General features: G+C 37.1%; 1 long non-coding RNA gene across 1 annotated transcript; it reads left to right on the forward strand.

Annotated features, from left to right (window-relative positions):
- Window positions 1-307: 307 nt before the first annotated feature.
- Window positions 308-9,426, forward strand: LOC140886521 (uncharacterized). The gene is made up of 3 exons (XR_012151577.1): window positions 308-391; window positions 1,503-1,570; window positions 9,299-9,426. It is a non-coding gene; the product is annotated as an uncharacterized lncRNA (long non-coding RNA).
- The last annotated feature ends 17,547 nt before the right edge of the window (window positions 9,427-26,973 follow it).

Consider the following 26,973-nt stretch of genomic DNA (forward strand, 5'->3'; position numbering starts at 1 on the left):
ATTAATTAATTTTGAATATTAAGAGATAAGAGTAAACATGTTACATATCTATTTTTTTAAGAGTTGCATATCTATTATTTGTAGTGTTTGGTTACACTTAATTCTTACGACATTGACTTTGATTCTACTTTCTGCATGGATTGGGTTTCAATCAAACATAAATTTCTTACTTCCTGCTCTTTTTTTCTTTTCTGAAACTGAATTTCTAGGTTAAATCACAACTTCACCCCATATATAACCTACTACCTAACTAGCATCTTCAATTAACTTAATCAAAATATTTATGCTTGCGTATTTCTCCATATATGATGGCTTAAAGAGGAGAGGCTTTAAGAAGACCAATCTCCTAAACGAATGAGATGCTTTAAGGAGACCAATGTCTATTAAACTGGTAAACTCGCAGTGTCATATTTCACATATTATTTGTTGCATTCTGAACTTTATTTTTGAATTTAGTAGGTGATCGTATCACAATTATTTTTCATTGCAAACTCGGTAAACATATTTTTTCAATTTTAAATTTTCACTCCCTTGGTTTGTACACATTATTTTTTTTAATTTCACAATTACAAAATTGCTTATGCTTCACTACTGTTCAAAATCTCCTTGCTGCACAATATTACATGAGTTTGTTTGTTTGTTTTTTTTTTATATATATAGAAAATTCAAATCAAACTACATGAGATTTTTTTTCTCCCAATTTCTTTCGATGTGTTTTCAAATGCAACTCAATACAATTTTTTGCAAGAAGATGAACTTATGAAATGGTGGAAGTTAAAAGATATTTATGAAATATTTGAAAGAAACTTCACCATCAGAGCCACCGAAAGAAACTTCACCATCAGAGCCATCAAAATTTATGTCGTTCAATTTATTGTGTTATTATTCTCTTCTCCTATTTATTCATGGATTTCGCTCAATGGGAATCCGTGTTGTTTGATTTCATTTGCTGGAAATTAGAGTTATTTCGTTAATTATTGGATATTTTGATGAAAAATTTTACTGTAAAGGACTATTATTTGCCTTAATATAGCACTTGCTGTGGCAATTCTTCGAAGCATCATTTCAAAAACAATATACAAAAAGTTGTTTTGCTTCTGTTCACACATTCAATTTAGTTTCTATTCAGTATTTTAAATTTGATAACATGTTAATGTAAACAAAGGCAAATTAATAAAATGAAGGTTAAGCTTAAACGACTCAGCTTTGCTTCAACTTCAATTCATTGTGATACGTTATTTTCTTATATTTATTTATGCTTTAAAATGATTTTTCTCTTTAGTCATGTTCTAATTAACTCAATTGTTACCACTAGGAGAACTACTATTTACATCTGCGGACTACATAAAAAAATCCGATAGACCTTATTATAGAAAATTTTCTTACTCCATGATAAAATATTATGCCTACATGTTCAATGATTAAAAGATGTGTTTCACAGCTTGCTTTCATATAAAAAAAAAAAACTTGCTGCCATGCTGCTTTGTTTTGTTCAATTCTAGGACATTACTTTCGGAAAGCATGACGATTGGCGTACAACCTTTCCCTTCTTACAATAAGTTAGGTTAAGGTGAATGTTCTTTTCCTTAAATTAATTTCTTTTATAAATAATATTTTCTTGAATTACTTTCATTCCTATTGATCACCGTTTTAAACAAACGCCAATGAAAAATACCGGTTTGTTCTTATCTATTACAGTTTTCTTTAGTAAATAATGTTGTTCAATGTATTTGTAAAACCTGATGAGTCTATGTTATTTCGACTCATCCATTCTACTATTGAGATATTTAAAGTGCATGGGACGATTTTCAGTATTTACTTACATAGTCTTCCTTCCATGTCCTTTTTGTTTGTTTTATGTGGTTTTATCAATGTCAATTTATCTTTGTTCTCATAAGAAGCCGAGTCTGAATGAATGAAAATATTCCGCTAGAAAAAGTGATTTTCTCCCACCCCTGAAGATGCAAGGCCTGTTTTAAACATGAACTAAAATATTTCAATTTCAATTATTTATTTGGGTTGCTTATGTTACACATTATATTGGCTCTTGGGTGATTTTGAGATTCTGATCCACTTTAGTTATTCTAAGGAATCTATCTAGAGGAATAAATTTGACATATATATGACTTGAGGAATCTAAGATGGAGAGGGAAGTCAATAGTTATTTTATCTGTTCCTGGTCTATACTTGCTTTGGCTTAGATGAATTAATTTTTATCACTTTTCATTTATATTTCTTTCAAATCCCAAAGATTACGCGCTTAATATTGTCATTAAACTTTGTAGACTTTGATATATATGAGAAAATTTGCCTCTTTCATCTGGGATTTCAAGTATAATTCACCTTTTAGTATTTTAGTGGTTATTTTGTCATTTCATGGATCGATGTGCATATTGCATTCAAAAGCTCCGACGGTTAAATGACCATATTATTTTCAGTAATGTTAGTTTTCTAAACCTTCTGTGACTAAGTTGAATGTTTTTGCTCAAGGCATGCTGTCATCTAGGAATTGATTGGAATTGATTTTAACAACCAATCACCCATGTGTCTTTACCAAGAAACGAGAAGCTCCAAAAATACATCAACATTCAACACCTATCTCTCAGGTCGGTGAATTCTATGGATATGTTATTACTCTTAACACAGGAAAGTCTCACGCAAAAGTTTTAGGCTCTGATCATCATAAGAAGAAAACAAGATTTTGTAACACACTTATTTAATATTCATGTACAAACGTCGCACACGCATCGCGTGTGCCTCGGTCGCTAGTATATTATGATGAATCTAGACCTATGATGATGCCAGCTTGATATCTATTAACCCTTTAAATATACCAGTTTGAATTGTGAACTTACCAATATGTCCTCATCATTTTAAGTATTTTCTCTAATAATTTCTGGACTTCATGGTCTTTCCCACCTCCTCCACTATAGCTTGGCAGACCATTAATTCATTGGCATTTATTTGGTCTCTTTCTTTGTTTTATCTCTGCGTATTCTCCTCTTCCCAAACTCTCAAATAATATAAGAACAACAAACATTTGACTGTCCATTGCAATTCCATTGGTATGCTTGCTCCATATCCATCGTCTTGAATTCCAAGGACACATCCAACCTCGCTGCCATGATTTATTTTTTTAGACATGGGCATTATACCCCAGTAGTATTGCAACACTTCATGTCTAAAAGGGGTTGTTTCATCTAAGTTGGTGCTTCTGTCCTGCATTCAAATAACAAACCTGTTCTAATTTTTGACAAACATGCACAATCATTCTATGGGGTGTTCTCAAGGCCATCACTCTTTTGAGTCATCATTCATAATATATTATGATGAATATAAACCTCTGATGATGCCATATTGGTATTTATTACCCCTATAAATATACCAATTTGAATTATGAACTTACCAATATGTCCTCGTCATTTTAAGTATTATCTCTAATGATTTTTGGACCTCATGGTCTTTCTCACTTCCTCCACTATAGCTTGGCAGACCATTAATTAATTGACATTTATTTGGTCTCTTTCTTTGTTTTATCTCTTCGTATTCTCCTCTTTCCAAACTCTCAAATAAGATAAGAACAACAAACATTTGACTGTCCATTGCAATTCCTTCGGTACGCTTGCTCCATATCCATCGTCTTGAATTTCAGGGACACGTCCAACCTCGCTGCCATGAGTTATTTTCTTAGACATGGACATTATACCCCAGTAGCATTGCAACACTTCATGTCTAAAAAGGGTCATTTCATCTAAGTTGGTGCTTCTGTCCTGCATTCAAAGAACAAACCGGTTCTGATTTCTGATACAACAGGGTGTGTTCAAACCATCAATTTTTTGAGTCATCATTCATAATATATTCTGATGAATCTAGACCTCCGATGATGCAAGCTTGGTATCTATTACCCCTATAAATATACCAGTCTGAATTGTGAACTTACCAATGTGTCCTCATCATTTTAAGTATTTTCCCTAATATTGTCTGGACGTCATGGTCTTTCCCACCTCCTACACTGTAGCTTGGCAGACCATTAATTCATTGGAATTTATTTGGTCTCTTTTTTTGTTTTATCTCTTCGAATTCTCCTCTTCCCAAATTCTCAAATAAGATAAGAACAACAAACATTTGATTGTCCATTGCAATTCCTTCGATATGCTTGCTCCATATCCATCGTCTTGAATTTTAGGGACACGTCCAACCTCGCTGCCATGAGTTATTTTTTAAAAATGGACATTATACCCCAGTAGAATTGCAACACTTCATGTCTATAAGGGGTCGTTTCATCTAAATTGGTACTTCTGTCCTGCATTCAAATAACAAATCGGTTCTGATTTCCGATACAACAGGCACAATCATTCGATGGGGGTGTGTTTAAACCATCACTCTTTTGAGTCATCATTCATAATATATTTTGAAGAATCTAGACCTCCGATGATGCCAGCTTGGTATCTATTACGACTATAAATATACAAGTTTGAATAGTGAATTTACCAATATGTCCTCATCATTTTAAGTATTTTCTCTATTAATTTCTAGAATTCATGGTCTTTCCCACCTCCTCCACTATAGAATGGCAGATTATTAATTCATTGGCATTTATTTGGTCTCTTTTTTTGTTTTATCTCTTCGTATTCTCCTCTTCCCAAACTCTCAAATAAGATAAGAACAACAAAAATTTGACTGTCCATTGTAATTCCTTCGGTACGCTTGCTCCATATTCATCGTCTTGAATTCCAGGGACACGTCCAACCTCGTTGCCATGAGTTATTTTTTCAAACATGGACATTATACCCCAGTAGCATTGCAACACTTCATGTCTAAAAGGGGTCGTTTCATCTAAGTTGGTGCTTCTGTCCAGCATTGAAATTACAAATCGGTTCTGATTCCTGATACAACAAGCACAATCATTCGATGGGGTGTGTTCAAACCATCACTCTTTTGATTCATCATTCATATTATTTTCTTATGAATCTAGACCTCCGATGATGCGAGCTTGGTATCTATTACTCCTTAAAATATACTAGTTTGAATTGTGAACTTACCAATATGCCCTCATCTTTTTAAGTATTTTCTCTAATAATTTCTGAACTTCATGTCTTTCCTACCTCCTCCACTGTAACTTGGCAGAATATTAATTCATTGGCATTTATTTGGTTTCTTTATTTGTTTTATCTCTTCGTATTCTCCTCTTCCCAAATTCTCAAATAAGATAATAACAACAAACATTTGATTGTCCATTGTAATTCCTTCGGTACGCTCGGTCCATATTCATCATCTTGAATTCCAGGGACACGTCCAACCTCGCTGCCATGAGTTATTTTTTTAGACATGAACATTATACCCCAGTAGCATTGCAACACTTCATGTATAAAAGGGGTCGTTTCATCTAAGTTGGTTCTTCTGTCCTTCTTTCAAATAACAAACCTGTTCTGATTTCTGATACAACAAGCACAATAATTCGATGGGGTGTGTTCAAACCATCACTTTTTTGATTCATCATTCATAATATATTCTGATGAATCTAGACCTCCGATGATGCCATCTTGGTATCTATTACCCCTATAAATAAACCAGATTGAATTGGTAACTTACCAATATGCCCTCATCATTTTAAGTATTTTCTCTAATAATTTATGAACTTCATGGTCTTTCCCACCTCCTCCACTATAACTTGGCAGACCATTAATTTATTAGCATTTATATGGTCTCTTTATTTGTTTTATCTCTTCGTATTCTCCTCTTCCCAAACTCTCAAATAAGATAAGAACAACAAACATTTGACTGTCCATTAAAATTCCTTCGGTACGCTTGCTCCATATCCATCGTCTTGAATTCCAGGGACACGTCCAACCTCGCTGCCATGAGTTATTTTTTTAGACAAGGACATTATATCCCAGTCGCAGTGCAACACTTTATGTCTAAAAAGGGTCGTTTCATCTAAGTTGGTGCTGTTGTCCTGCATTCAAATAACAAACCGGTTTTGATTTCTGATACAACAGGCAAAATCATTCCATGGGTGTGTTCAAACCATCACTCTTTTGAGTCATTATTCATACTATATTCAGATGAATTTAGACCTCCGATGATGCAAGCTTGGTATCTATTACCCCTTAAAATGTACGAATTTGAATTGTGAACTTACCAATATGTCTTCATCTTTTTAAGTATCTTCTCTAATAATTTCTGGAATTCATGTTCTTTCCTACCTCATTCAATATAGCTTGGCAGACCATTAATTCATTGGCATTTATTTGGTCCCTTTCTTTGTTTTATCTCTTCGTATTCTCCTATTCCCAAACTATCAAATAAAATAAGAACAAGAAACATTTGACAGTCCATTGCAATTCCTTCGGTACGCTTGCTCCATATCCATCGTCTTGAATTCCAGGGACATGTCCAACCTCGCCGCCATGAGTTATTTTTTTATACATGGACATTATACCCCAGTAGCATTGCAACACTTCATGTCTAAAAGGGGTCTTTTCATCTAAGTAGGTGCTTCTGTCATGCATTCAAATAACAAACCGGTTCTGATTTCTAATACAAAAGGCACAATCTTTCGATGGGGTGTGTTCAAACCATCACTCTTTTGAGTCATCATTCATAATATATTTTGATGAATCTAGACCTCCGATGATGCCAGCTTGGTATATATTACCCCTATAAATATACTAGTTTGAATTGTGAACTTACCAATATGTCCTCATCATTTTAAGTATTTTCTCTAATAATTTCTGGACTTCATGGTCTTTCCCACCTCCTTTACTATAGCTTGGCAGACCATTAATTCATTGACATTTATTTGGTCTCTTTCTTTGTTTTATCTCTTCGTATTCTCCTCTTCCCAAACTCTCAAATAAGATAAGAACAACAAACATTTGACTGTCCATTGTAATTCCTTTGGTACGCTTTCTCCATATTCATCATCTTGAATTACAGGGACACGTCCAACCTCACTGCCATGAGTTATTTTTTTAGACATGGAAATTATACCCCAGTAGCATTGCAACACTTCATGTCTAAAAGGGGTGGTCGTTTCATCTAAGTTGGTGCTTCTGTTCTACATTCAAATAACAAACCGGTTCTGATTTCTGATACAACAAGCACAATCATTCGATGGGGTGTGTTCAAACCATCGCTCTTTTAAGTCATAATTCATAATATATTCTGATGAATCTAGACCTACGATGATGCCCTTGGTATCTATTACCCCTATAAATATACCAGTTTGAATTGTGAACTAACCAATAGCTCTCATCATTTTAAGTATTTTCTCTAAAAATTTCTGAACTTCATGGTCTTTCCCACCTCCTCCACTATAACTTGGCCGACCATTAATTCATTGGCATTTATTTGGTCTCTTTATTTGTTTTATCTCTTCGTATTCTCCTCTTCCCAAACTCTCAAATAAGATAAGAACAACAAACATTTGACTGTCCATTGTAATTCCTTCGGTACGCTTGCTCCATATCAATCGTCTTGAATTCCCGGGACATGTCCAACCTCGCTGCCATGAGTTATTTTTTTAGACATGGACATTATACCCCAGTAGCATTGCAACACTTCATGTCTAAAAGGGGTCGTTTCATCTAAGTTGGTGCTTCTGTCCTGCATTCAAATAACAAATCGGTTTCTGATTTCTGATACAACAAGCACAATCATTCGATGGGGTGTGTTCAAACCATCACTTTTTTTATTCATCATTGATAAGTGCAATTTATGCACTTAATTTATATATGATTTGACTTGTATTTTGTGATTTATCGAGTGGATATTATGTGTATTTGTTGTTGCTTTTGTGAGTTGCAAGGATTGGGAGAAAAGTAGCAAGAATAAACGGAAGGATGAATTATGGAGCAAAAACTTCAGAAAATTACTAGATCTTATTGAGACATCAAAATTCGATCTCTACCGTTCATAATAAATTTTAGGATGTTTTGAAGTTGCTGTAAAAATTTCAGCTCAATCCGACGGTTAGTTTGTAGTTATGATTTTTTGAAAATAGTCGCGCGTTGTAGAATTCGACATTTGAGAGCAGGGCGCGCCCGCACCTCCTGGACATGAAAAAGGGAAGTCAAATTCGAGGCTTAGGTGCGCCCTCGCCATTATACTACGCACCCGCGCCGTCCGAAACTCAGATTTTGTAATTTTTCGGGAAGGAAATTTTGAGACTTTTTCGGGCTTTATTCGGCGGGCTTCGAGGACATATAAAAGGGACTTCAAAGACACAATCAAAGGGGAGAGCCGCCTAACAACACAACACAAATTGAGAGAGCTTGATTGTGACAATTGGAGAAGAAAAATCTGTGCATCAACGTGAATAATTTGAAGAACAAAGGAGAATATCGTCGACCGGACACGACGTCGAATATTCGGATTTCTTTTCTTCCTTTCGAATTTGTTATCATTGAATTGATGTCTAGACTTTTGAATATGACTGGTGTTTATCTATTTTTGATCATGAACTAAATTTTCATAGTCTAGGGGTTTGATGTAGCCTGGTTGAGACGGTTTTACGAATTGTAAATTTTATTGAATTGAATTTTCGTAAATTAATTATTTTTCTAGCTTTGATTGTTTTTTCAATTACTTGATCATTAATTGAATTGTTATACTTATTTGAAACCATTGCTCGGGAGAGGAAATTTTGAATAGGATCATTAGAAATTACACCGTTAATTGTTTATATAGCTCAGGAGAGTGTATAACGTTAACGGAGCTTTAGGAAGAACATCGTTTTACACATATCACTAAGACTAGATTTTTAATAGGGATATTGGAATTGAATCTTAGTTGATACACATTATTTATTGTTCTGGAGAGGTAAATAATATAGTTAAGTGTTCTTGGCTATTAATTGAATGAAATTCATGAAAATAATTTAATTAGGAGTAGTTGTTGTCGAAACCAGGTGAAATCAAAACCTCTAGACCATTTTTCTCTCATTGATATTTTTCGAAAGTTGTGTGCGAGTTTTTCTAAAAGTTCTGAATTTTATTTTAAGTTGAAATCAAAACTCTTTATTTGATTTTCTAGATAAATTTTAGACTATTCTAATTACAAGCACTAAATATTTTTCATTTTACTCTTTGTGGGAACGATACTTGATTTATCACTATATTAAAACTTGACACTCGTAAGCTTGCGAGTATTTTTAACAAGAAGTTTTTGGCGCCGTTGCCAGGGAGTAATTTTTGATTTTGTTTAGTCTTGTTACCAATTAGTTTAGATTTTAATTTAGAGTTTTATTTATTTTATTTTAAGTTACTAATTGATTTCTTCTTATTTTTAATTGTAGTCTATGCGACGATCTCAAAGTGCGAATTCTTTACTTTTTGATCCGGAGATCGAGCGCACTGCACGTGCTTTAAGAAGAGCTAGAAGAGAAGAAATTGAGAGAATGGCTGAAGAAGAAGCACAACAACCTCCCCTGGTGCCAATCAGAGATCACTTCAGGCTGACGATCCAGGCTCACTATTCTGGAATCGCTCGAGGAACCATCAATGCCAACAATTTTGATCTAAAGCTGGCCTTGATAAAGATGGTTCAACAGAACCAATTTAATGGGAGCGCCACTGCTGATCCTCACCTACACCTACGCACCTTTTTGGAGATAACCGATACGGTAAAAATTAATTGTGTGTCTGAGGATATTATGCGCTTACGCTTGTTTCCGTTTTCTCTCAGGAATCAAGCAAGGAGTTGGTTGCAGTCACTGCCGCTAGGAAGCATCACTACTTGGGAGGGGATGGCAGAAAAATTTCTTGCTAAATATTTTCCACCTGCCAAGTCCACCCATTTGAAGATAGAGATCAGCACCTTCTGGTAGATGGACACTGAACAGCTATACGAGGCGTGGGAAAGGTACAAATAATTACTTAGACGTTGTCCTAACCATAATTTTGCAAATTGGGAGAAGATCGAGTGGTTTTACAACGGACTGAATGCGCCTACGAGGATGAATGTGGATTCTGCGGCTGGAGGTACTATATTTGCAAAGGACCATGTACAGGCCTATGATATGTTGGAGCAGATGACGATCAACAGTTTTCATTGGCCATCTGAGCGTACGGGAGTCAAGAAGCCAGTTGGAGTGTATGCAGTGGATCCTCTAACATCGATCACCACTCAATTATCTGCACTGACTACACAGGTAGCTTCTTTGAATAAGATTAATGTTGCAGATTCAACTGGAGTTGAAGGATCACATACCCCAGAGCAAGTTAATTATATTAATCCTAATGGCTACCGAGGTTATGGAGCTTACAGAGGTAATCATGTTCCTAATACTTTTCACCCTAATTTACGAAATAATGAAAATTTTTCATATTCTAACAATACTAATAAGGGTGATGGTAAGTTGTCTTTGGAGGATGTGGTTAGTACCCTTGTGCAGGAATCAGGTAAGAGGATAGCGAGAACTAAGTCTCGCCTTGACATCTTGGAGACACATGTGGTAAATATGGGTGCCATGATGAAGTCTATGGAGACTAGCATTGGGCAGTTGGCAAACGCAGTGAAAGATAATAATCGCGGTCAATTCCCAAGCAATACTGGGGTGAATCCCATAGAACAGTGTAAGTCCATAGAGTTGAGGAGTGGAAAAGAAGTTGGAGTCCAGGAACATGCAGCTGATGCAGATAAAGAGAAGGAAGTCGAAGAGAAGAAGCCTGAACTTGAAGAAAAACCGATGTACAAGCCTCCACTCCCTTACCCGCAGAGGTTCAAGAAGAAAGCTTTAGATGAGCATTTCTCCAAATTCTTGGATATTTTCAAGAAAGTTCATATCAACATTCCCTTTGCTGATGCTTTGGAGAAAATGCCGAACTACGCAAAATTCATCAAAGAGGCGATGTCCAAGAAAAGGAGACTTCAAGAGAATGAGGTGGTGAGCTTAACTGAGGAATGTAGTGTTGTGCTCCAAAAGAAGATGCCACAAAAGCTTAAAGATCCAGAGAGTTTTACTATTCCTTTCACAATTGGTTCTTCTTATTTTAATAATGCACTTTGCGATTTAGGAGCTAGCATTAATTTAATGTCTTTATCTGTTTTCAGGAGCTTAGGACTTGGTGAGGTGAATCCCACAATGATCGCTTTACAGTTGGCTGATAGATCTATTACATATCCGCTTGGAATCATTGAAGATGTTTTGGTAAAAATAGATAAATTTATTTTTCCGACGGATTTTGTTGTTCTAGATATGGAGGAGGATGCAAATATGCCACTGATATTGGGGAGACCATTCTTGGCCACTGCTGATGCCAAGATTGAGGTGAAGAATGGTGAGTGTGTTCAAACCATCACTCTTTTGAGTGATCATTCATAATATATTCTGATCAATCTGGACCTCCGATGATGCCATCTTGGTATCTATTACCCCTATAATTATACCAGTTAGAATTGTGAAATTACCAATAAGTCCTCATCATTTTAAGTATTTTTTCTAATAATTTCTGGACTTCATGGTCTTTCCCACCTCCTCCACTATAGCTTGGTAGACCATTAATTCATTGGCATTTATTTGGTCTCTTTATTTGTTTTATCTCTTCGTATTCTTCTCTTCCCAAACTCTCAAATAATATAAGAACAACAAATATTTGACTGTCCATTGCAATTCTTTCGGTACGCTTGCTCCATATCCATCGTCTTGAATTCCAGGGACACGTCCAACCTCGCTGCCATGAGTTATTTTATTAGACATGGACATTATACCCCAGTAGCATTGCAACACTTCATGTCTAAAAGGGGTCGTTTCATCTAAGTTGGTGGTTCTGTCTTGCATTCAAATAACAAACCGGATCGGATTTCTGATACAACAGGCACAATCATTCGATGGGGTGTGTTCAAGGCCATCACTATTTTGAGTCATCATTCATAATATATTATGATGAATATAGACCTCCGATAATGCCAGCTTGGTATTTATTACCCCTATAAATATACCAGTTTGAATTATGAACTTACCAATATGTCCTCATCATTTTATGTATTGTCTCTAATATTTTTTTGACTTCATGGTCTTTTCCACCTCCTCCACTATAGCTTGGCAGACCATTAATTAATTGCCATTTATTTGGTCTTTTTCTTTGTTTTATCTCTTCGTATTCTCCTCTTCTCAAACTCTCAAATAAGATAAGAACAACAAACATTTGACTGTCCATTGCAATTCCTTCGGTACGCTTGCTCCATATCCATCGTCTTGTATTCCAGGGACACGTCCAACCTTGCTACCATGAGTTATTTTTTTAGACATGGACATTATACCCTAGTAGAATTGCAACACATCATGTCTAAAAGGCGTTGTTTCATCTAAGTTGGTGCTTTTTCCCGGCATTCAAATAACAAACCGGTTCTGATTTCTGATTCAACAAGCACAATCATTCGACGGGGTGTATTCAAACCATAACTTTTTTGAGTCATCATTCCTAATATATTCTGATGAATCTAGACCTTCGATGATGCCAGCTTGGTATCTATTACCCCTATAAATATATCAGTTTGAATTGTGAGCTTACCAATATGTACTCATCATTTTAAGTATTTTCTCTAATAATTTCTGGACTTCATGGTCTTTCCCACCTCCTCCACTATAGCTTGGCAGACCATTAATTCATTGGCATTTATTTGGTCTCTTTCTTTGTTTTATCTCTTCGTATTCTCCTCTTCCCAAACTCTCAAATAATATAAGAACAACAAACATTTGACTGTCCATTGCAATTCCTTTGGTACGCTTGCTTCATATCCATCGTTTTGAATTTCAGGGACACGCCCCACCTCGCTGCCATGAGTTATTTTTTTAGACATGGACATTATACCCCAGTACCATTGCACCACTTCATGTCTAAAAGGGGTCATTTCATATAAGTTGGTGCTTCTGTCCTGCATAAAAATTAGCAAACTTGTTCTGATTTCTAATACAACAGGCACAATCATTCGATGGAATGTGTTCAAGGCCATCACTCTATTGAGTCTTCATTCATAATATATTATGATGAATCTAGACGTATGATGATGCCAGCTTGGTATTTATTACCCCTATAAATATACCAGTTTGAATTATGAACTTACCAATATGTCCTCATCATTTTAAATATTGTCTCTAATAATTTTTGGACTTCATGGTCTTTCCCACCTCCTCCACTATAGCTTGGAAGACCATTAATTAATTGGCATTTATTTGGTCTTTTTCTTTGTTTTATCTCTTCGTATTCTCCTCTTCTCAAACTCTCAAATAAGATAAGAACAAAAAAATATTTGACTGTCCATTGCAATTCCTTCGGTACGCTTTTGAATTGTGAACTTACCAATATGTGCTCATCATTTTAAGTATTTTCTCTAATAATTTCTGGACTTCAAGATCTTTCCCACCTCATTCAATATAGCATGGCAGACCATTAATTCATTGGCATTTATTTGGTCTCATTCTTTTTTTTTTATCTCTTCGTATTCTCCTATTCTCAAACTATCAAATAAGATAAGAACAAGAAACATTTGACCGTCCATTGCAATTCCTTCGGTACGCTTGTTCCATATCCATCGTCTGGAATTCCAGGGACACGTCCAACCTCGCTGCCATGAGTTATTTTTTTAGACATGGACAGTATACCCCGGTTGCAATGCAACACTTCATGTCTAAAAGGGGTCGTTTCATCTAAGTTGGCGCTTCTGTCCTGCATTCAAATATCAAACCGGTTCTGATTTCTGATACAACAGGCATAATCATTCGATGGGGTGTGTTCAAACCATTACTCTTTTGAGTCATCATTCTTATTATATTCTGTTGAATCTAGACCTCCGATGATTCCTGCTTGGTATCTATTACCCCTATAAATATACCAGTTTGAATTTTGAACTCACCAATATGTCCTCATCATTTTAAGTATTTTTTCTAATAATTTCTGGACTTCATGGTCTTTCCCACCTCCATCACTATAGCTTGGAAGACCATTAATTCATTGATAGGTATTTGGTCTTTTTCTTTGTTTTATCTCTTCGTTTTCTCCTCTTCCCAAACATTCAAATAAGATAAGAACAATAAACATTTGACCGTGCATTGTAATTCCTTTGGTACGCTTGCTCCATATCCATCGTCTTGTATTCCAGGGACACGTCCAACCTCGCTGCCATGAGTTAATTTTTTAGACATGGACATTATACCCCAGTAGCATTGCAACACTTCATGTCTAAAAGGGGTCGTTTCATCTAAGTTGGTGCTTTTGTCCTGCATTCAAATATCAAACCGGTTCTGATTTTTGATTCAAACAGCACAATCATTCGATGGGGTGTGTTCAAACCATCACTCTTTTGAGTGATCATTCATAATATATTCTGATCAATCTGGACCTCCGATGATGCCATCTTGGTATCTGTTACCCCTATAAATATACCAGTTAGAATTGTGAAATTACCAATAAGTCCTCATCATTTTAAGTATTTTTTCTAATAATTTCTGGACTTCATGGTCTTTCCCACCTCCTTCACTATAGCTTGGCAGACCATTAATTCATTGGCATTTATTTGGTCTCTTTCTTTGTTTTATCTCTTCGTATTTTCCTCTTCCAAACTCTCAAATAAGATAAGAACAACAAACATTTGACTGTCCATTGCAATTCCTTTGGTACGCTAGCTCCATATCCATCGTCTTGAATTCCAGGGAAACGTCCAACCTCGCTGCCATGAGTTATTTTTTTAGACATGGACATTATATCTCAGTAGCATTGCAACACTTCATGTCCAAAAGGGGTCATTTCATCTAAGTTGGTGATTCTGTCCTGCATTCAAATAACAAACCGGTTCTGATTTTTGATACAACAGGCACAATCATTCGATGGGGTGTGTTCAAACCATCACTCTTTTGAGTCATCATTCATAATATATTCTGATGAATCTTGACCTCCGATGATTCCAGCTTGGTATCTATTACCCCTAAAAATATACCAGTTTGAATTGTGAACTTACCAATATGTTCTCAACATTTTAAGTATTTTCTCTAATAATTACTGGACTTCATGGTCTTTCCCAACTCCTCCACTATATCTTCGCAGACCATTAATTCATTGCATTTATTTGGTCTCTTTATTTGTTTTATCTCTTCGTATTCTCCTCTTCCCAAACTATCAAATAAGATAAGAACAACAAACATTTGATTGTCCATTGAAATTCTTTCGGTACGATTGCTCCATATCCATCGTCTTGAATTCCAGGGACTTGTCCAACCTCGCTGCCATGAGTTATTTTTTTAGACATGGACATTATACCCCGGTAGCATTGCAACACTTCATGTCTAAAAGGGGTCGTTTCATCTAAATTGATGCTTCTGTCCTGCATTAAAATAAAAACCGGTTCTGATTTTTGATACAACAGGCACAATCATTCAATGGGGTGTGTTCAAACCATCTCTCTTTTGAGTCATCATTAATAATATATTCTGATGAATCTAGACCTCCGATGATTCCAGCTTGGTATCTATTACCCCTATAAATATACCAGTTTGAATTATGAACTTACCAATTTGTCCTCATCATTTTAAGTATTTTCTCTAATAATTTCTGGACTTCATGGTCTTTCCCACCTCCTTCAATATAGCTTGGCAGACCATTAAATTATTGGCATTTTATTTGGTCTCTTTCTTTGTTTTATCTCTTCGTATTCTTCTCTTTCCAAACTATCAATTATGATAAGAACAACAAAAATTTGACTGTCCATTGCAACTCCTTTGGTACTCTTGCTCCATATCCATCGTCTTGAATTCCATGGACACGTCCAACCACGCTGTCATGAGTTATTTTTTTAGACATGGACATTATACCCCGGTAGAATTCCAGCTCTTCATGTCAAAAAGGGGTCGTTTCATCTAAGTTGGTGCTTCTGTCCTGCATTCAAATTACAAGCCGGTTCTGATTTCTGATACAACAAGCACAATCATTCGATGGGGTGTGTTCAAACCATTACTATTTTGAGCCATCATTCACAATATATTTTGATGAATCTAGACCTACAATGATGCCAGCTTGGTATCTATTACCCCTATAATATACCAGTTTGATTTGTGAACTTATCAATATGTCCTCATCATTTTAAGTATTTTCTCTAATAATTTTTGAACTTCATGGCCTTTCCCACCTCCTCCACTATAGCTTTGCAGACCATTAATTCATTGGCATTTATTTGTTCTCTTTCTTTGTTTTATCTTTTCGTATTATCCTCTTCCCAAACTCTCAAATAAGATAAGAACAACAAACATTTGACTGTCCATTTCAATTCCTTTTGTATGCTTGCTCCATATCAATCGTCTTGAATTCCAGGGACACGTCCAACCTCGCTGCCATGAGTTATTTTTTTAGACATGGACATTATACCCCAGTAGCATTGCAACACTTCATGTAGTGACCCGTATCCAAAATTAATGATTAATGAGCAATTAATCATGCAATCATGTTTAGATTAAGTAAAAAATGATTAAGAAAATTCCAAATGGATTAACGGAGTACAAATATAGATCCAGGACACTCGAAAAATGGTCGAGAAGGTTCCGAGTATTAGACAGGATCAGAGGCTCCGAACCTAAGTTCGGGTGATCCGAAGTGTCCATGTTCGGAGGGCCTGAGGTTTTTCGGGAGGGTGGAGTTCGCAGGTGTTGGAAAACGGTGTCCAGATCAATCAGAATTGATACCCGGTGCAGCGGAAGTTTTAAAATTTTATATGGAACGATTCCATATCATGGGTATCAAAACTTTACGATTAAATTGTGCGTGTAAAAAGTAAACAACAATTAAATTTTTACCTTGAATCTCGAAACAAGATTATGGACACCAACAGATAACTCTGCTCTTGTTGTATATCCCAGGAACTGATGGACGAACAATTCTTCAATCAGGTCCATGAACAGAAGTTTAATCCCTCTGATAGATTGCATTAGAAAATCTATCAGAAGTTTCTGCGAAGAGAATTAACGAATTTGATCCGTTAAACCAGACTGCAAATTCAAAATTCACAGGCTGGAATTTTTCGAGCAGAGAGGGGAGAGGGGGCGGCGGCCACTAGGGAGAAAAACCCTAGTGAATTTCGAAAATTATGCCTCTGTTGTATAATTTCTGTACTGCAATAACTTATTTATAATGTGGGCTGCTAACAGCTTGGGGCCCATTAGTCATAAGTTCAAGCCTGACAAGCAAAGCCCCCATGTTCAGAAATTAATATAAAATTCATCGTGACTCAGATTGATAAACCAATTTCACCAATGTGCACAGAAACCATTTCTACATCTTTTAAAGTCAAGATAAATTTTTTGAATCCGAATTCAGTGATTTCCAAAAATGCCCATCTCTATGTCATTTTAGGAAATCTTACTCTTCTACTCTCATATAAGAAGTCCTACTTCTTTATTCATTAAATTTAACTCTTTAAATTTAACTATCTCAACGGGGATTAAAAATCCATTACTTGTGTGACCCTCAATGGTTCAGGGATACAGCTAGCCGTGGGCTCACAACTCCTTGTGACTCGCAACAACAATTTCCGACTTGCCCATCGAATCATGGTAAGAGCGCCTAGCAACATCGCCCCATGATTCCCTAGGTATCACTGATAGTGCCCGCAAGAACCAATAGATTTTGGTTAGCGTACAGTACGGTCCCTTCATCCATATATCCCAATCGAATCAACAACCATTGGTAAATCGAGAGTCGTTCGAGATTCGATAACTATGCAATGCATCTTGAAGATCAAATAGTGACATCGCATGTGCTACTAAGAAACCATTTCTTAAAACACATCATGTACTCTGGCCAGAGATTCGTCACACTAATATCTCCTCAGATTGCATAGGATATCCATACTAGCAAGTATGTGGTGAATCCTTGACAACAAAGCATCGACTCCTATATGTGTCGTAACTGTACCCAATCCCGACACCTGATGACCCCAATAGAGTCGGTAAACGAGTCAAAATACAGTACTAGCATATAGAGTCTCAATGATGTTTCAATTAGTAAGGACTAATGGTGTACAACCAAAACCGCGGACTTTATCCACTCGATAAGTGATAACCACTTGGAAAGTCCGGATAGGGTAGTTCGATCATTCATCGTATGAATATCCATTTGCATGCTTTGAACATCTCTATGTTCCATACCAATGAAACGTGGTACTCGGCATCGCAAATGCTAGTCTCAATCTCGAGCGATCCTTATCCTTATTAACGGACGGCTCAATCGACTAGGAACTGTTTAGAATATACAGTGACTATAAGATGTGTTTCATGATGGCCATCCCCATGTGCCACCACATCTTACATACACTATAGTATATTCAAGGTCTTCATCTAAACATCTTATAGTATGTCACAACATAATAATATGATAAAAGATAAAGTAGACGCCATTATAAAAGTGTAAATTATATTAAACAAAAGATTGTTTGTACATAGAGTCATCAAAGCCCTTAGCCACAAGTTGGCTCATCGGGCACCCACTCTTTCAATCTCCCACTTGCCCTAAAGCCAACTAGTCATACTACGCAGTCCCATTGCTTCGCGATGTTTGTCAAATAATGGTCCTGGCAAGGGCTTAGTAAGTGGATCAGCGATATTGTCTGCAGAGGCCACTCTCTCGACAGTGATGTCTCCTCTTTCCACGATCTCCCGGATGATGTGGTATTTCCTCAGTACGTGTTTGGATCTTTGATGAGACCTTGATTCCTTTGCCTGAGCAATGGCACCCGTGTTGTCACAGTACACCGGGACTGGACCAACAACTTCAGGAATAATGCCCAACTCTTGGACGAAATTCCTCATCCAAACAGCCTCTTTAGCAGCATCTGATGCCGCAATGTATTCTGCCTCAGTGGTGGAATCCGCTGTGGTGTCCTGCTTGGAACTCTTCCAAGAGACAGCACCGCCATTGAGCATGAACACAAATCCAGAGGTTGACTTCGAGTCATCCACGTCACTTTGGAAGCTAGAGTCGGTATAGCCTTCCAATTTCAGTTCTCTTCCTCCATATACCATGAACATATTCTTAGTCCTTCGTAAGTACTTAAGAATGTCCTTCACGGCTTTCCAATGCATTTGACCGGGATTGGCTTGATATCTGCTCGTGACACTCAGAGCAAATGCTACATCCGGTCTGGTAGATATCATCCCATACATGATACTACCTATGGCTGACGCATATGGTACATGTGTCATTTTCTCTATCTCTTCATCAGTCTTGGGACACATGGACTTGGATAGAGAAACTCCATGACACATAGGTAGATGTCCTCTCTTGGACCCATCCATTGAAAACCTTTTCAATATGGTTTCGATGTAAGTAGCTTGAGTAAGTCCTATCATTCTCTTAGATCTATCTCTATAGATCTGTATCCCTAGAATATAGGATGCCTCACCCAAATCCTTCATCGATAATCTACCTGATAACCATATCTTTGTTGACTGCAACATCCCTACATCATTCCCAATGAGTAAGATGTCATCAACATAAAGTACTAAGAATGTCACAGCATCCTTAACTACTTTCTTGTACACGCACGGTTCCTCCGGGTTCTTTATGAAACCAAAATCCTTTATTGTTTCATCAAATTTCTGGTTCCAACTTCTTGATGCTTGTTTGAGACCATAGATCGATCTCTGAAGCTTGCATACCTTATGCTCGCTTTCCATGGATGTGTATCCCTCAGGCTGCGTCATATAGATCTCTTCCTTAATATTTCCATTAAGAAATGCAGTCTTCACATCCATTTGCCATATCTCATAGTCATACCAAGCAGCTATGGAAATAAGGATTCTTATGGACTTGAACATTGCAACTGGTGAAAAGGTTTCATCATAGTCAACTCCTTGTCTTTGAGTATAACCTTTCGCCACCAATCGTGCCTTGTAGGTCAATACCTTACCATCAGGCCCAAGTTTTCTCTTGTAGATCCATTTACACCCTATTGGAACAATTCCATCGGGAGGATCTACTAAAGACCAAACTTGGTTTGTATGCATCGAATCTATTTCCGACTGCATAGCTTCAAGCCATAAATTTGAATCCGCATCAGAAATTGCTTCCTTGAAGTTTCTTGGATCACATCCAATGTCGGGTTCATCTTGATCCCATTCAAGAAGAAGACCATATCGAATAGGAGGTCTAGAAGTCCTCTCGGATCTTCTAGGTATAGGCGTGTCCATCAATGGTTCCTGAGGTGCAGGATCATTATTTTGTATCTTGGGTTCTTCTCGAATTTCTTCGAGTTCCATCATCTTGCCTTTCTTATCCAATAAGAACTCCTTCTCCAAGAAGGTGGCATTCCTTGAAACAAACACTTTTGTTTCAGTAGGATGATAGAAATAATATCCGATTGAATTCTTCGGATACCCTACAAAATAACATAAGGTGGATCGACTATCCAACTTATCTCCCATTGTCTGCTTCACGTAAGCTGGACATCCCCAAATCCTCAAGTACGAATACTTAGGAGCTTTGCCATTCCATAACTCGTATGGTGTTTTATCCACTGCTTTGGTGTGGACGTTGTTCAACAACAATACCGCCGTTTCAAGCGCGTAGCCCCAAAACGAAGGTGGAAGCTCAGTGAAGCTCATCATGGATCGAACCATGTCCAACAAAGTTCGATTACGACGCTCCGATACACCATTCAGCTGAGGTGTCATAGGAGGAGTCCACTGAGAGATAATCACATTCTCTTTCAGATAGTCCAAAAACTCGGTACTTAAGTATTCTCCACCTCGATCCGATCGAAGTGCTTTAATACTTTTACCTAGCTTGTTTTCTACTTCAGCCTTGAATTCTTTGAACTTTTCAAATGCTTCAGACTTATATTTCATTAAATATAAATACCCATACCTTGAATAATCATCAGTAAAGGTAATGAAGTAGGTGTGGCCAAATTGAGTACCAATTCTAAATGGACCACAAACATCTGTATGGATCAAATCCAAAAGATTTTGACTACGCTCAGGTTTCCCCTTGAATGGAGATTTAGTCATTTTTCCTTTCAGGCAGGATTCACAAGTAGGTAGAGAGTTAATATCAGACATAACAAACATGCCCTCTCCCACTAGCTTGTTCATCCTCCTTGAGGAAATATGACCTAGCCTAGCATGCCAAAGGTTTGCCGGGTTTTGACTATCGATTTTCCTTTTGTTCGTTGTTACCGGTTTATCAACATAATTAATTGGAATGTCTTTTAATTTTAAGTTATATAGATCATTTTCAAGTTGTCCATTTCCAATCAAACATACATTCTTGTAAATATTGCAAATCCCATTCACAAAATTGCAAGAAAAATCATCTCTATCAAGCATAGAAACAGAAATAATGTTTTTAATCAAATCTGGAACAAATAAAACATCTCTCAAAAGTAACTTAAAATCATTCTGCAAAATTAAATAAACGTCTCCCACAGCTTTGGCTTCAACTCTAGAACCATTTCCGAGTCTCAGCTGGGTCTCACCCATTCTAAGCTTGCGACTTCTTGTCATCACCTGCAAATCATTGCAAATGTGAGATCCACATCCGGTATCCAATACCCAAGAAGTAGTATTAAGTGAAACATTTATTTAAATATAAAACATACCCTTCGCAGTTCGCAACTGCTCTAGATATTCCTTGCAGTTACGTTTCCAATGACCGAGTTTCTTGCAGTGATGGCAAACATCCTTGGACTTTTCCATGTTTGAAGCCTTTGTCTTGTTCTTCTTCTCGGGTCCGGTTTTCTTGGGTGGGGCAGAACGTTTCTTACCCTTTGTACTTGGCCCCTTCTTAGCAGAAGAAGAGGAGCCCACCAAGAGAACCGGTTTATCCTTCTTTAAAGTGGCTTCATAAGTTACAAGCATATTGACCATCTCTTCAAGGGAGGCCTCTATCTTGTTCATATTGAAATTCACCACAAAACCGTCAAACGATGAAGGAAGAGAGAGAAGTAATAAGTCCACATTGAGTTCATGCTCCAATACCAAATCAAGCGTTACCAACTTCTGTATGAGCCAAATCACTCGTGCCCCATGATCACGGACCGAAGTCCCTTCACGCATGCGACACGTCATTAGCTCTTTTACAGTAGCGAACCTTTCAGCTCTCGATTGAGCCCCAAAAAGTTCCTTGAGTTGTACGTGAATGTTAGCAGCATTCACGGTATCCTCAAATCGCCTCTGGAGTTCATCAGACATCGAAGCTTGCATATAGCATTTGGCCTTGATATCATGGTCCCACCATATATCAAGTTTGGCCAACTCTTCCGGACTTATATCAGCTGGTGCTTCCTTCGGAGGAGATTTTTCTAACACGTAGAGCATCTTCTCCGAGGTCAAGACAATCTTCAACTTACGGAACCATTTCGTATAGTTTGCGCCAGTCAGTTTATTTTGTTCGAGAATAGAGAATAGTGGATTGCGCGAATTCATCTTAATGAAATACTTAAAAAAAACAGACAATAATCAGTGATTGTTTAATTAATTTACTAAGACATAAAATAGGCGAAATTTATTTTATGAATCTCACTCCCACTATTTTAACGATTTCACTACCCTCTCGTGAAAACGGGAAACTGTTTTCCTTAGTGGGAACATGGAGTCCAATTGACAAACTATGGTCCCGAATAATATCAGCCAATCATAATTTTCAACAGGTAGAGCCCAATTGCTTCCAAAGCAACCTCCACGTTTTTACCTCATGTCCAATAAGGGCCCAATAATATGACGCCGTTTATTGTGACACGTCAAGATGACCCATCAATATTAAGTAGTGATGGACGGTCGCCATGTGGGTCCCCCAATAATATGAGCCGATCCCATGGGAGTTCCACCCAACTTACAACATGTGTCGATCCAATGTACAACTTTTCGACGAACAGGCCCCCCCAATAATATGAGCCGGACCGTATCCGCGGATAGCATCTCATACATTGATCGTTGATGAAAGGTAGGAACATTTAAACAATATTTAAATTCCCTTTTAATCTTGATATCAATTTTAAATCATATTTAAAATGAGGGATTTTAATTTTGAAAATTTGTCTCATCATTTAAAATTTGTATGCTTTCGGGATTCATACAATTTAGTCTAAAACATGCATACAATGATAATATCATATATTATATAGGATGATCGATTCCATTTCTAATCGACCCGTGGTTGCCAATCACGAGTCTAAGTCCAATCCTAGGTAATATGCAAGTATGCAATGCAATCCTATTACATTGAGCTTCCAATTTACATTTCTTCAGTCTGTATTGTCTGCTGGGCCCACCTCCGTCTTCAAATCTTCATCTCCCACTAAGTATAATGTATTTACAATAAATAACTATGACAAGTAGGGGATACATTTTAAGGGGTGGGAACGGGCCATAAACCAGACCCACTTTTATTACATATGACAATTCATATTGGGCCATAAACCAGGCCCATTAATAAATCCAACAACAATAAAAACAAAATGTAAACTCTCTAACATACACCTACAAAATTGGTCATGGAAATCGATCATCCTTATCCAATAATATTTAATTCAAAATTAATTTATTGGATAACATGCAATGACAATTAAATTTAAAAGAATAAAATCATATTCCATATATAAAATCTTATTTTACATACAAAATCATATTTTATCTTTTTATCAAATAAAATCATATTTTACATATAAAATCTTATTTTATACATAAAATCATATTTTACTCAATATTTTCATAAGATCATATCTTATCATCAATTGTACCAAAAATAATTAATTTCATAAAATCTGATTTAACGGATAAAATCTATAAATTTTCCAAAAATTCAAATTTATCCAAAATCAATTTTAAAATTTTCGGACTCGAACAATTCGATCCGACGCCTCGTGGACCAATCAAAAACAATTTTTGATCAAACCAAAAATAGAATTTTAACATATTAAAATTTTAATTAAAAAATTAAAAATAAATTTTCCCGGGCCGCCCGGGACGATCCCGGGCAGCCCGTGCCCCAAAAGGGGCTCGGGCCGGGCAGCCCGTCGCTGGGCAGCGACAATCGCTGCCCCGGGTTTGCCCATTAATTTTTAAATTTTTAAAATCTTTTGTTTCAAAAACCGAGGCTTAAAATTTTTTTGTACAATTGATTAATTTAATCGCTTGATCTGAGCAACCTGGCTCTGATACCACTGTTGGAAAACGGTGTTCAGATCAATCAAAATTGATACCCGGTGCAGCGGAAGTTTTAAAATTTTATATGGAACGATTCCATATCATGGGTATCAAAACTTTACGATTAAATTGTGCGTGTAAAAATTAAACAACAATTAAATTTTTACCTTGAATCTCGAAACGAGATTATGGACACCAACAGATAACTCTGCTCTTGTTGTATATCCCAGGAACTGATGGACAAACAATTCTTCAATCAGGTCCACGAACAGAAGTTTAATCCCTCTGATAGATTGCACTAGAAAATCTATCAGAAGTTTCTGCGAAGAGAATTAACGAATTTGATCCGTTAAACCAGACTGCAAATTCAAAATTCACAGGCTGGAATTTTTCAAGCAGAGAGGGGAGAGGGGGCGGCGGCCACTAGGGAGAAAAACCCTAGTGAATTTCGAAAATTATGCCTCTGTTGTATAATTTCTGTACTGCAATAACTTATTTATAATGTGGGCTGCTAACAGCTTAGGGCCCATTAGTCATAAGTTCAAGCCTGACAAGCAAAGCCCGCATGTTCAGAAATTAATATAAAATTCATCGTGACTCAGATTGATAAACCAATTTCACCAATGTGCACAGAAACCATTTCTGAATCTTTTAAAGTCAAGATAAATTTTCTGAATCCGAATTCAGTGATTTCCAAAAATGCCCATCCCTATGTCATTTTAGGAAATCTTACTCTTCTACTCTAATATAAGAAGTCCTACTTCTTTATTCATTAAATTTAACTCTTTAAATTTAACTATCTCAACGGGAATTAAAAATCCATTACTTGTGTGACCCTCAATGGTTCAGGGATACAGCTAGCCGTGGGCTCACAACTCCTTGTGACTCGCAACAACAATTTCCGACTTGCCCATCGAATCATGGTAAGAGCGCCTAGCAACATCGCCCCATGATTCCCTAGGTATCACTGATAGTGCCTGCAAGAACCAATAGATTTTGGTTAGCGTACAGTACGGTCCCTTCATCCATATATCCCGATCGAATCAATAACCATTGGTAAATCGAGAGTCGTTCGAGATTCGATAACTATGTAATGCATCTTGAAGATCAAATAGTGACATCGCATGTGCTACTAAGAAACCATTTCTTAAAACACATCATGTACTCTGGCCAGAGATTTGTCACACTAATATCTCCTCAGATTGCATAGGATATCCATACTAGCAAGTATGTGGTGAATCCTTGACAACAAAGCATCGAACCCTATATGTGTCGTAACTGTACCCAATCCCGACACCTGATGACCCCAATAGAGTCGGTAAACGAGTCAAAATACAGTACTAGCATATAGAGTCTCAATGATGTTTCAAGTAGTAAGGACTAATGGTGTACAACCAAAACCGCGGACTTTATCCACTCGATAAGTGATAACCACTTGGAAAGTCCGGATAAGGTAGTTCGATCATTCATCGTATGAATATCCATTTGCATGCTTTGAACATCTCTATGTTCCATACCAATGAAACGTGGTACTCGGCATCGCAAATGCTAGTCTCAATCTCGAGCGATCCTTATCCTTATTAACTGACGGCTCAATCGACTAGGAACTGTTTAGAATATACAGTGACTATAAGATGTGTTTCATGATGGCCATCCCCATGTGCCACCACATCTTACATATACTATAGTATATTCAAGGTCTTCATCTAAACATCTTATAGTATGTCACAACATAATAATATGATAAAAGATAAAGTAGACGCCATTATAATAGTTTAAATTATATTAAACAAAAGATTGTTTGTACATAGAGTCATCAAAGCCCTTAGCCACAAGTTGGCTCACCGGGCACCCACTCTTTCAGCAGGATCCGAAGAGGGATCAGGTGGCCTAATCTCCATCAGATAAGATAAGATATGGAAATTATGTGATTGGCCAAAATCAAAGTTCGAACGATCTGAAGTGATGGATCGGACGGTCCGAAAAGTGCCTCGATCAGGTGTCCAAAAGAGTGACGTCATGAATGATGTAATATCGGGATCGGACAATCCGAAGTCCCGATTGAACGGTCCAAAGTGCTATCAGGTGTCACTTGTCATCATTCAGAGTTCAGACGGTCCGAATACTGGTTCAGACGGTCCGAATGTGTTCTATAAACATGAGGTCCAAGCTCCTCAGTCGTGAAAATTTCGAATTCCTCTCCTTCACCCACGTGGCTCTATTTTATGGCTTTGGGTACTCTTATTTTAGAGTTGGAGTAGGGAATATATTCTATCATAGTCAGACAGTGTCTGACATAGTAGCAGAGCAGTGCTCATGTAGTGGAGCCGTGCTCAAGGCTGTGGAGCTGCAGCAGGGGTGGTGTGCCCCTAGTTGCGGGATAGTCGCCATCAGTGGGCTGATGACGGACGAAGGTATAGCTATGGTCTCCTTAAATTATTTAGGTGTAAAGAATAGCCTAGTTAAGTGTTTTAGAGCTTAATGAATGATGTATGGGTAATTTGTATTGTAGAGCTGATGATAGGCTTGGAACCTAGAGTAGGACTGCTAGGAACTGCCTGTAATAAGGTATGTAAGTATTTACTGAGATGGCTAGCATGATATATATTGTATGTATTGCATGAGTATGTGCTATATGTTTAACCACGTCTTACGGCTTTAGCACATGCATGTTTTTACGGTAGACTGCATCTGGTATGATGTGAGTCATAACAGTTTCCATCAGTGAGGCGTTACTTCCTGAGGACTCGTGTCTGGGGACACTCAGCCCCTAGTTTTTCTATCACTAAGAGTGGCCACGACGGTGGGTTTTGACACTATAGTTGATAGGTGAATATAAGAGCGGC

The sequence above is a fragment of the Henckelia pumila genome, chromosome 3 (genome assembly GCF_033568475.1).
Source record: "Henckelia pumila isolate YLH828 chromosome 3, ASM3356847v2, whole genome shotgun sequence".
In the NCBI taxonomy this organism is placed as follows: Eukaryota; Viridiplantae; Streptophyta; class Magnoliopsida; order Lamiales; family Gesneriaceae; genus Henckelia; species Henckelia pumila.